The sequence below is a fragment of the Chiloscyllium plagiosum genome, unplaced genomic scaffold (assembly GCF_037043375.1).
Source record: "Chiloscyllium plagiosum isolate Xiang-an unplaced genomic scaffold, Cpla_swu_hap1 HiC_scaffold_26, whole genome shotgun sequence".
Taxonomy (NCBI): domain Eukaryota; kingdom Metazoa; phylum Chordata; class Chondrichthyes; order Orectolobiformes; family Hemiscylliidae; genus Chiloscyllium; species Chiloscyllium plagiosum.
In genome coordinates this window covers 41,157,968-41,170,933 of record NW_028270164.1, presented here as the reverse complement: position 1 = coordinate 41,170,933, position 12,966 = coordinate 41,157,968, and the positions used below count along the sequence as shown (strand labels likewise).

Here is a 12,966-nt window from a genome sequence, read left to right as displayed (position 1 = left end):
TCAGAGTTTGAAGGGATAGCATGCTTAAGAAAGTAGATACTATTCTCTGCAATAAAGACAGAGAATACTGAAGTCAGTGTTGCCTACCTGGTGCCAAGGTTTAGGACACCTTTTCTGAGCTAGAAAGAAATTTGGATTAGTTGAGGAAGGATCCAGTTCATAAAAGGATCATAGAATCCCTACGGTGTGGATGCAGGCCATTCAAACCATTCAGTCCACACCGACCCTCCAAAGAGCATCCCACCCTGACTCACCCCCTAACCTATCCCTGTAACCCTACATTCCCCATAAATAACCCACCTAGCCTGCACATCCTTGGACACTACGGGCAATTTGGCATGGCTGATCCACCTAACCTGTACAACATTGGACTGTGGGAAAAAATGGAGCGCCCAGAAGAAGCTCACACAGACACAGAGAGAATATGTAAACTCCACACAGACAGTAAGCTGAGGGTGGAATTGAACTTGTGTTTCTGGCACTGCGAGGCAGCAGTGCTAACCACTGAGCTACCATGGGTACAAAATATAAATCAAGAATAACGGAGATGTGTAAGAAGGGCAAATTAATTGTCACAGTGAACTATAAAATGTACATTGACTGGACCAAACAAGTGGGAAAGTGTAACATAGACGATGAATTTGTAGAGTGCATCATGATTGTTTCTTAGTGCAGGATGTTGAAGGATTTACCTGAGAACAGATTATTTTGGATTTAGTAATGTGTAATGAGGTGAGATTAATTATAGATATCATTGTTAAGGATCATTTGGCAAGGAAGGGTTTGCTACACGATTAAATTACAACTTCTTCTGGAGGGAGAGCAACTTGGGTCTCAAATCAGTGTTCTCAATTTAAATAAGGGCTTTTACAAAGGGGTGAAGAAAGAGTTGTCAACAGGGGGCTAGGAAAATAGACAAAAGTCTCATTGACAGTCAAGGAGATTATCCAATCAAAACCTAAACCATAAAGCATTGAAAACTAATTGTACGCTAGAGAATTGGGATTTTTTAAGAAGTAAAAAGCTATTAAAGAGGGAAAAAAATTGAATATAAAAATAAATAGGCAAGAAATATAAAAACAAATAGCAAGAGGCTCTACAGATGTATAAAAAGAGAGTAAGTGTGGGAACCTTGGACGAGGCGATTGGGAATTAATAATAGGAAATAAGGAAATGGCAGCTAATTTACATCAATATTTTATATTGTTCTTAACAGCAGAGGACAGTAAAAAAATTCTAAAGATAGCAGCGTCTAGGAGAAAGTGAGTACTGCAGGTGCTAAAGATCAGAGTCAAAACGTATGGCATTGGAAAAGCACAGCTGGTCAGGCAACATTCAAGGAGCGAGTGAATCAACATTTCGGGCATAAGCCCTTCATCAAGAATGCATTTCTGATGAAGGGCTTATGTCTGAAATGCTGATTTTCTTGCTCCTCGGATGTTGCCTGACCTGCTGTGCTTTTCCAGTGCCACACTTTTTGATTCTAAAGATAGCAGGCAAGCAAGGTACTAGCAGGAAGAAAGATCTTATAACAGTTTCTATCATGAGTACAAAGTATTTGACAAACTTATGATACTGAAGGCAGACAAGTCACGGCCTGTGTCCAAGAGTTTTAAAGGAAGTGACTGCAGAGATAGCAGACGCATTGGTCAAAATATTCCAGAACTCACTGGATTCCAGGAAGGTCCCAACAGATTAGAAAACTGCTCATGTGACTCCTTATTCAAGAAGGTAGGAAACTAGAGCCTGCCACCTGTCATATGAAAAATGCAAGTGTCCATTATTAAGGAAAAAGTAGCAGGACATTAAGAAAAGCTTTACATAAACAGTCAGCATGGTTTCATGAAAGGAAAATTATCTCTGACAAAACTTGCTAGAGTTCTTCAAGTATATAACAAGCAGATTTGTTAAAGGGGTACTGGTAAATGTAATGTATTTGGATTTCCAGAAGGCATTCAGTAAAGGTTATTGCACCACATAGGAGCTCATTATATTAGGGATAATGTATTAGCATTAAAATTCATTAACAAACAGAAAACAGAGAGTTGAGATTAATTTTTTTCAGGTTGGAATGATGTAACGAGTGAAGTTTCATAAGGATCAGTCCTAGGGCCCCAACTATACTATCTATATTAGTGACCTGGAGGAGGAGGCAGAATGTAAGATTCTGGAGTCCAGACTTGCTAATGAATCAAAAATAGTGGAATATTAAAGAACCAAAACCAGCAAATCCATTTAAAAGATGAAAGACTTAACAATCTAGGTTTGTTCAAAGTATCATTGTATCACTGTAATCTTTTGCTATAAATTCTGTGTCTAATGGTCTTGCTTCACAACCACCTGATGAAGGAGCAGCTCTTCAAAAGCTAGTCCTTCCAAATAAACCTGTTGGACTATAACCTGGTGTTGTGTGATTTTTAACTTTGTCCTAAATGGGACAGACTTTGCACAGAATTCAAGACTGTGCTTCCATGAGGTGTTGCAGGCCATCAACAGCCTGGAACAGGCTGGTGGGACTAGTTTACTTTGGGATTATGTTTGCCATGGATTGGTTGGACCGAAGGGTCTGTTTCCGTGCTGTATGACTCTATGACTCTATATGGCTATGTACCTGACTCAATCATTACTATCAAGCCAGGGGATGAACCCTGATTCAATGGAGAGTGCAGAAAGGCATGCCAGGAGCAGCACCATGCATACCTACTCGCAGCCAAACAGTATAAGTAGCAAGTGATAAAAGAGCTCAGCAATCCCACAACCAACACCTAAGGTCTGCAGTCCTTTTACATGCAGTAATGAATGGTGCTGGACAATTAAACAACTCATTAGGGGAGGAAGTTCACACATATCCCCATCCTCATTGATGGAAGAGCCTCAGCACACTAGTCCCAAAGATAAGGCCGAAGCATTTGCAACAATCTTTGGCCAGATGGATGATCCACCTTGACCTCCTCTAATGGTCCCCACCATCACAGATTGCGTTTTCAGCCAATTCGATTCCACATGATATCAAGAAACAGTTAGAGGTACTGGACAGTGCAAAGACTCTGGGCCCTGACAACATTCTGGCAATAGTGCTGAAAGCTTGTACTCCAGAGAGCTTGATGTTCCCCTTGCCAAGCTGGCATCTACCCAACAGTGGCATCTACCCAACAGTGTCCTATACAAAAAAAGCAGGACAAATCCCTTCCAGCAATTAACATCCCATTAGTTTATTCTTGATCACAAATAAAGTAATAAAAAATGTCATCAGCAGTGCTATCAGGCAATAATCTACTCAGCAATAACCTGCTCGATGATGCTGAGTTTGGGTTCTGCCGACACTGCTCAGCTCCTGACGTCGTTACAGCCTTGGTTCAAATATGGACAAAAGAGCTGAATTCCAGAGGTGAGGTGAGGGTGAATGCCCTTGACATCAAGGATACATTCGACCAAGTGTGGTATCAAGGAACTCTAGCAAAACTGGAATCAATGGGAATCAAGGACCAAACCTTTTGGTTGTTGGAGTCATACTTGGCAAATAGGGAGATGGCTGTGATTGATGCAGTCAGTCATCTCAGCTCCAGGTCATTTCTGCAGGAGTTCCTCAGAGGAGTGTCCTAGGCCCAACCATCTTCAGGCGCTTCATGAATCAACTTCCCTCCATTATAAGGTCAGAGGTGGGAATGTTTGCCAGTGATTGCACAAAGTTCAATAGCACTTGCGACTTCTCAGATATTAAAACATGTTCAAATGCAATAAGCTCTGGACAATATCCGGGCTTGTGCTTACAGGTGGCAAGCAACATTTGCGTCATACAAGTGCCAGGCAATGACCATCTCCATTAAGAGACAATTTAACCATCACCCTTTGACACTCAATGGTGTTACTGTCACTGAATCTCCCAAATCAACATCCTGGAGGTTACCATTGGCCAGAAAGTCAACTCAACTTGCCATATAAATACAATGGCCAGAGGAATAGATCAGAAGCTAGGAATACTGCAGCAAGCAATTCATCTCCCAACTCCTCAAAGCCTGTCCACCATCTACAACACACAAGTCATACAGAATACTACCCGTGTGCCAAAAAGCGTAACAACATCTAGGACAAGCAGCCCATATGATTGGCACCACATCCACAAACATCTACCTCCTCCACCAATGATGCTCGATAGCAGCAGTTTGTAGCAGCTACAAGATGCACTGCAGAACGATCCTCATACAGCACCTTCCTTAGACAACTACTTCCATCACGAAGGACAAGGGCAGCAGATATTTGGGAGCATCACCACCTGCAAGCTCCCCTCAAAATCACTCAGCATTCTGACTTGGAAATATATCCTGGAATTCCATGCCTAAGGGCACTGTGGGTCTATCTACAGCCTGTGGACTTTAGCGGTTCGAGAAGGCAACTCACCACATCTTATCAAAGCTAATTACGATGGCAATAAACACTAGCCAGCCAGTGACACCATGTTCAATGGTTGAATTTAGAGACAAGAGATTCACTTGGCTAATTCCTGGGATGAAGGGGTTGAGTGTGATGAGGTGTCGGAAGACTGGAGGTTGGCTGACATGCTGCCATTGTTTAAGAAGGTGGTAAGGACAAGCCAGGGAACTATAGACTAATGAGTTGACATTGGTGGTGGGCAAGTTGTTGGAGGGAATCCTGAGGGACATGCTGCACATGTATTTGGAAAGGCAAGGACTGATTAGGGATAGTCAACATAGCTTTGTGCATGGGAAATCATGTTTCACAAATTTGATTGAACTTTTTGAAGAAGTAACAAAGAGGATTGATGAGGGCAAAATGGTGGACGTGATCTATATGGACTTCAGTAAGGCATTTGACAAGGTTCCCCATGGAAGACTGGTTAGCAAGGTTGGATCTCATGGAATACAAGGAAAACTAGCCATTTGGATACAGGACTGGCTCAAAGGTAGAAGAGAGGGTGGTGGTGGAAGGTTGTTTTTCAGACTGGAGACCTGTGACCAGTGGAGTGCCACAAGGATTGGTGCTGGTTCGACTACTTTTCGTCATTAATGATTTGGATGTGAGCATAAGAGGTACAGTTAATGAGTTTGCAGATGACATCAAAATTGGAGCTGTGGTGGACAGCGAAGAAGGTTACCTCAGATTACAACGGGATTTTGATGAGATGTGCCAATGGGCTGAGGAGTGGCAGAGGGAATTTAATTTAGATAAATGTGAGGTGCTGCATTTTGGGAAAGTAAACCTCAGCAAAACTTATACACTTAATGGTAAGGTCCTAGGAATTGTTGCTGAACAAAGAGACCTTGGAGGGCAGGTTCATAGCTCCTTGAAAGTGGAGTTGCAGGTAGATAGGATAGTGAAGCAGGTGTTTGGTATGCTTTCCTTCATTGGTCAGAGTACTGAGTACAGGAGTTGGGAGGTCATGTTGCAGCTGTACAGTACACTGGCTAGGCCACTGTTGGAATATTGTGTGCAATTCTGATCTTGTTTCCATCGGAAGGATGTTGTGAAACTTGAAAGGGTCCAGAAAAGATTTACAAGGATGTGGCCAGAGTTGGAGGATTTGAGCTATAGGGAGAGGTTGAATAGGCTGGGGCTGTTCTACCTGGTGTGTTAGAGGCCGAGGGGTGACCTTATAGAGGTTTATAAAATCATGAGGGGCATGATTAGGATAAATAGACAAAGTCTCTTCACTGGGGTGTGGGAGTCCAGAACTAGAGGCCATAGGTTTAGAGTGAGAGGGGACAAATATAAAAGAGACCTACAGGACACAGAGGGTGGTACTTGTATGGAATGAGCTGCAGGAGAACGTGGTGAAGCCTGGTACAATTGCAACATTTAAAAGGCATTTGGATGGGTATATGAATAGGGTTTGGAGGAATACCGGCCGGGTGCTGGTGGGTAGGACTAGATTGGGTTGGTATATCTAGTCAGCATGGACCAGTTGAACCAAAAGGTCTGTTTCCATGCTGTACATCTATGATTCTATGACTCTATGACTAATCAAGAACAGCTAAATGGGTTACACTTGTATTCAATAGATTTTAAAAGAATGAGGAAGGATCATTTTGAAATGTACATGACTTTGAGGGTATATGTTGAGAAGATGTTTCCACCTGTGAGGAATTTCAAACTAGGGTCACAGTTGCAGAATAAGGAGACACTCATTTCAAACTGAGATGTGAAGATATGTTCCATTATTCTAGATTCAATGTAGTATTTAAAGAGGAGGTAAATCGAGTTTTGACATATATGGAGTTGAGGGCTATGAAGAGCTGATACAAAAGAGGGATTGAATCCAGGGCAGTCCAGCCATGATCTTGTTGAATGGTGAGACATGCTTAAAGGGCTGAATGGCTTACTCTTACCACTATTTCTAATGTTCTACCTATTGGAAGGAGACCAGAATTGCACGGAATATTCCAACAATAGCCTAACCAATGTTTTGTACAGCCGTAACATGACCTCCCAACTCCTATACTCAATACTCTGACCAATGAAGGAAAGCATATGCCTTCTTTACTATCCTAGTTACCTGCAACTCCACTTTCAAGAAGCTATGAACCTGCACTCCAAGGTCTCTTTGTTCAGGACTCCCTAGGACCTTACCATTAAGTGTATAAGTTTTGCTAAGTGAAGTTGGCTACAAAGATGCTTTAGCAAAATAATGAGAGGCAGCATTTAGAAAAATGCTTTTGCACAGTGAGTGGTTAGGATCTGGAATACACTGGCTGAGAATGTGTTGGAAGCAAATTCATGAGTGGATTTAACAGGAATTGAGTAATTATCCAATGAGAAAATATTTGCAGACATTCAGTGGAAAGATGGTTGAGTGGTCTAGCTGAGTTGCTCTTGCAAAGAAAAATGGATACATTGGACTGGATGGCTACCTTCTGTGCCATAACCCTTCTGTGATCTACTAACAAGTAGCAGGCCAATTTAATCTTAGTCAGTAGCATTAAACAAGTAACATTGCTTCAACTGTCTGCTTTAAAGCTCTCCTGATTTAACTTCCCAGCCTTCCAATCATTCAGATACCTTATCACCAGGACCAGGAGTAAACAAAACATTTGGATGATTAGTGACACTGCCAGACCATTTGAGTATCATTTAGGAGATGTCATTCTGAAATTGTACAGTACTTTGGATACTCTGTTGAGTTTTGGTTACCAAGATATAAATCATTCAAGTTACAGAAATATTGCAGAGAAAATCAATAATTCTTAATGTCCTTAAAAGTGATCGAAAGTGGCCTTTTTTAAAATTGTAAAGGATCTGAAAGGGTAAATCTGTCGGACTGGATCATGGTATGTCAAAATATTAGGTCAGAAAGAGGCTAAAGTCAAAACCAGTGAAAAGGATGTTTATAGTAGACAGCAGGAAGCACATTTTCATGCTAAAATTAATCAACATTTTTGTTGTATCCTATAGCTTGTGGGAGTACAGAATTTAGGTTAATCCAAGAGTTATTGACAGAGGAATCTGAGTTTTTCTTTATTTGGAGTTGTGAGCCAAGATAGACTGGACTGGCCTTCTTCTGCTCTATTTCTACTTTGACATTGCACAGAATGATTAGACAGTGTCAACAAGAAATTCCTGAAATCTGGAACAGAGTCAAGGAACATTAGGAGAGAATCCCAGCTTCCTGAGATACTTTTGAGATAATTTAGGGGATATAAATTGAAAAAAAAACTAATATTGTCAAGTGTCTGTTTGAAAATAAATGGCACATACGCGTTTGGGGGGGTCAGGTCTTTATTTTTATTAATTCATGGATATTGGTATCATTGACATGACCAATATTTATAACTTATACCTAACTCCCTTGAGAAGATAGTGGTAAGTTGCCATCTTCTTCAGTCACTGTAAGTCATGGATGTAGGTACACTGACAGTACTTTTAAGGTAATATCTTCAGGATTTTAACTTATGAAGGAACGGTGATCTAGTTCCAAATCTGAATAATGAGAGACTTGGGTGATAAGGTGATCAGCTGCAAACCCTGTCCATTCTACAGGTCCCTGCAATCGGGTATGAAAACTCCTGCCCACTGTTTCAACTCTCACCACACCTATTTGGGAAATTTAAATTTAGTTAAATAAAGCTATCAAAAAAAAAAGCCAGAACCTATAACAGTGAATATGAAACTACCAGATATTTGTAAATAAACCATCTGGATCCCAAATGTCCTTTACGGAACTGTAAATGTGCCACTAATATCTGTCTCCAGATCCACAGCAATATGATTGGCTCTTAACTGCCCTTTGAATTAGCTACTAAATCACACGATTATGTCAAACTTATATGCAAAACTACTGTAAGAGTAACACTCACATGACACAGAAATCTATGAGTATATGAACTTGAAGCAGGAGTAGCGTTGTCTTCAGCTCTGGACATGATGAAGGTACACACTGTCCAATTAATTGTTATGGGCCTGCTGTGCATTCCCTGTATTTTTAGAGCTCACTTTATAATTTTTATATTAGCCTGTGACAGTGCAAATCATTTTAACCTTTATGATTATTCAATCTGAGCAATAAAATTGAATCCATTCACAATGAGTTTTGGATGAGGGATATAGTTGCGGTTGATCTGATACTGTTTGAATTACACTATCACCAGAAATTAGTATTTTTCCCAGTGTGTTTAACTCCAATCTAATTTACCCACCCGGTCTTTGAAATAGCCTACCAAATCACAGAGTCGTATCAAATATTTCTGCAAAACTAAATTAAGAAGAACACTTTCTCATATGGATGTGACAATGTATGAAGTTGGAGCAGGGGTTAATAGATTCAACTTAATGAAGTGAACAGGGGTCATATAAATGCTCCTCCCAAAGTGAAAACTTGGTGTAGAAATAACCAACATCTCCCTTTGTGTGATTCAACTTGTCAAAAATTGAACAGGTTCTACAATAGATAGTCAACCTTCTCATCTTATCTGTCCAGTCACCAACACAGAAGATCAGCTTCAGCACATATGACTTTTAAAGACAGTTATATTTAATCAACTGCTCCTTTCAGACAATGTAAGCTGGGGAAAACAATAATATTCAATAGATTAAAAATAGACCAAAGTGCCAATCCATATTATTCTTGCTGAGAAAGGACAAGATAGTAATCTTAAAACTGAGCCTGCTGCTAAACAAAGATAAATTGCATGTTCAGTTCAGTGACTTGCTATGTAGTTTTTGGCATTGGTATTACTTATTCCATTCAGCTTGTGCTCAGTTATTTCATATCCCACAGTCAATAGGAATCAAGACAGTAGTAATGAACCACAGTCTGGAATCCTGTTTGCAAAGTATTCTGCTTTAAGAAATGTGTCTGCTTTAATATCACAGCTAAGGAATAGTTGAATTCTGCAGTCATTTCTTTGAGGTTGGAATTGCACTGAATCATTTCCTGTATCACGTGCCTTCCCCACACTATCCCAGTAGTGAGCAGGCCAAACAAATCTATTTTATGGTACTGCTGATTTCCCAGATGCTGTTGGAGCCAGTTATGGCACAGATGAACTCAGGCACTGGTGGAACATACAGGCAAACGGTGAGGTGCCAAGAGAAATCTGACGTACAACAAAGGCCTGAATTTAACAGAAGTAACTGCAGGTGAGTTGAATGTTTGTCATTCTCCAGAAGCTGTTGATTGTGTGTATTTGTTAACTTTATACTCATTGTTGTGGCTGAATAGGAAGCTTGCTGCTGTGGGACAGGGTAGGCAGCTTGTGAAAAGCAAACTGAAACTTTTCATAGATACCTCCATAAGAAATTTCCTTCTGTCAGTGTAACAGAAGACAGATGTTTAAGTAAAAATTTCTTAGACATTGCAACCCAAGCCCCTTATTTTCATAAATCTGCTTCTGTATGTTTGTATCCTAATTTGACCCTAAACAATTCAAACTCCTGCCACTTTTCTCTTTTACATTATTAGATTAAAAGCATTCAATTCCAAAGGTTTATAATTTCAAATCAAGATCCCAGGGGTGAAAGAAGTAAGGTTTTAAGGTCTGAGAACAATTGCAAAACGGATGTTTAAAGAGGCTGGATGGTGAGAATGTTCAGCTTAAAATGATATTAAAATGATGTAGCCCATACCTACATCATTCCATTCTTGTCAAGTTCCACTGGCTTATATGCCCTCGATCCTCATCCTCACTTGTAAATCATTCCATGGACTCACTGCTGCTGCCTACTGCAATCTCCTCCAGCCATATAAAATTGTAGAATCTTGCAACAAAAAAGGAGGTCATTTGATCCATCACGGCCCGTACTGACTTTCTCATTACTTTAAATAATGCTCTGTGCCTTCTGTTATTGCTGTCTGTTTCCTCTCAGTTCAACGGCAGTGCTCCTTCAAGCACAGTATTAATACTCACTGGAGAAGCCTCTCTATCTTGTTCGTTGTCACCTTCTTTCTTGCTTTCATCAGTCTCCTAAAACAAAAAAAAATTTCTAACTGTATTCTTTCCCAAATCCTTTTTTCCAGTGTGCATCCATTGTTCACCAGATAGCCCATGGCTCTCTGGTGTCTCTATGAATACAATGGGTGTATGTAGAAATGCAACCTTTGTTTTTGTGGTCTTGATTAGCCTACTGAGTGAAGACTTATTGTTGAAATAACGGAAAACCTAATTGAGCTTAATGTTTCTCCATAAAACGTACAGTGACTTCAGATTATGAGCAGTCAAGTTGCATCACTTTGCTGTTAGCATTATGAAAATGGCACTTCTTCATCAACTTCACCTTTGAAATGCATTGAATGTTGTGAATGTCTCTGTATTTGAATACTAGATACAGACTAAACCTGCTACAGGTAGTTAGGCATTGTAGTGTAAATACCTTTTACAGTGTTGTTAGACTTATTAATTACTGCCAATCAACAACTCTGACACTGCAAAAACTAATCACTGCAAATCTCATTTAATCAGATTGCTGATTATTTTGTGGAGAATTTTTTTAAAAAGTAAAATATAAAGCTTAACCTTGTTTTCCTTAATTTTCTTTATCTTTCTTTCCTCTCTGATCCAATCTGCATTTCCCTGCAGTAAAAGAACTGCAGGTTCTCAAGAAGAGTCTTATTAGACTCGAAACACTAACTCACTCTAGTTGAGAATATCTCCGGTTTTCTCCCTCCACAGATGCTACAAGACCTGTTGGGTTTCTCCAGAATTCTCTGTATATGTGTCTACATTTCCCTCTCTTTATTCACTTCTCAAGACCTGATTTAACATTAAAATCACATCCTTCTCAGTCCTTCCATGATTTATTTCCCAATCTTCAACTCAAACATAATTTAATCGCAAAGATGATGAAAGGGGGAGAGAGACATCAGGAGTGTCAGGGGCAGGGGTGGGGGTGATAAGTAGATGCAGGTGGGGGGGGGGGGGTGATGGTGATAGGTCGGAGGGGAGGGTGGAACGGATAGGTGAGAAGATGGGAGTTTTGCAGCAAGTAACTCACTATCCAATTTTCTAAAGCCTGTCCACTGCCTAGAAGCCACAAGTCAGGAGTGTGATGAAACACTGTCCAATTACCTGGATAGATGTAGCTCCAGTAGTATTCAAGAAGCTTGACACTATGAGTGGCACAGTGTGTCAGTAATTAGCACTGCAGCCTCACAGTGCCCAGGACTTGGGTTCAATCTAGCCTCAGATGACTGTATGGAGTTTGCACACTCTCCGTGTCTGCGTGGGTTTCCTCTGGGTGCTCTGGTTTTCTCCTACAATCCAAAGATGTGCAGGTTAGGTGAATTGGGCCATGCTAAATTGCCCATCGTGTTCAGGGATGTGTAGGTTATGTGCATTAGCCAGGGCTAAAATGTAGAGTAATAGGGTAGGGGAATGGGTTTGGATGGGATATCCTTCAAAGGGTTGATGTGGACTTGTTGGGCCAAAGGGCTTGTTTCCACGCTGTAGGGATTCTACAATAAAACTATCCATAACCAAGCAGCCTATTTGATCAGCATCCCATGCATCACTTTAAACTTTCCATATTTATATGACAACAGTATGTACCTTGTGCATTGGATAAATCATTAAGCCACATTTGATACTACCTTTTTATACCAGACCCCAGCTAACGTTCCTCAGTTTGTTACGGTTTCAGGCGGGATATGCCAACTCATTAAGCTCCCAGCTGAAGGAAGATGAACTGACTCTCCTTGGTGATTCATCTTCATCCTTACTTGGTCATAATAAGGTTATTTTAAAAAGGCTCTCTTCTCTAGTGGATGCCTTCCTGCCAGGTCCAATTAAACTTATAAAATGAGCCAATTTAAGCAGGTATTTTTGAATTTACAAAATGAGGGAGCTTATTAATTACAAATCGTGATCAGTCTCTGAATTGTTTATGAAGAGCAGACCAGATGGTGTTGCAGACTTTGTCAGATGGCACCAATAACTTTGGCTGTTGAGCAGAAGATTTTGAGATTTTTAGTTTTACAAGTTGGCAGTAATCAGGGTATTTAAAAAGCTGTGGTTCTCATTGCACTCCAGTCCACATACCGGGATGTCTGACCAATAAAACCCACAGGCTAGTGTTGCAGTCAGTTTTTAACTTGTTGTTCAGTACATTTCCTGAATGGTGAAACAAGCATGTCTGCTTGAGATGGCTTTCTGCTGGGGTCAGGGGGTTTGGACATTCAGCCCTCATGTTATCTCTTGTTAAATCTCTCCTTTTTGATGTTTCCCTGACACTTTACAGGAGGAACATGCATGGGACTTTACACAGGACGTGGCCAGACACTCACTGAATTTATGTATACAGTTTTATTTTCCCCCTGTAGGAGTATATTCTTTTTCTTAAACAAAAGGAAATAAAAGTAAAAATGCCAATATTGACATTTGGAGTATTTTGGAGCACTGACCCATTGTCATACAAGCCCATGACCTACCATCTGTAAGGATAACAGCATCAGAGAGATGAGAATGCAAGTTCCCTCCAAGCCACTCATCAGCATGACTTCAAACTATATTGCTGTCCCTT

At 40.4% G+C, this 12,966-nt stretch overlaps 1 protein-coding gene across 9 annotated transcripts in view; it reads left to right on the top strand.

The window, feature by feature from the left end:
- Positions 1 to 9,357: 9,357 nt before the first annotated feature.
- Positions 9,358 to 12,966, top strand: part of tspan18b (tetraspanin 18b) — a 125,656-nt gene continuing 122,047 nt past the window's right edge. For 4 of the 9 annotated variants that reach the window (XM_043716886.2, XM_087973641.1, XM_087973640.1 and 1 more), the window contains exon 1: positions 9,372 to 9,591. The gene's annotated coding sequence lies outside the window, so the exon portion shown is untranslated. Of the gene's footprint in view, positions 9,592 to 12,966 lie in introns of all 9 variants that reach the window. The other 5 variants (XM_043716889.2, XM_043716887.2, XM_087973643.1 and 2 more) reach the window with 3 other exon arrangements.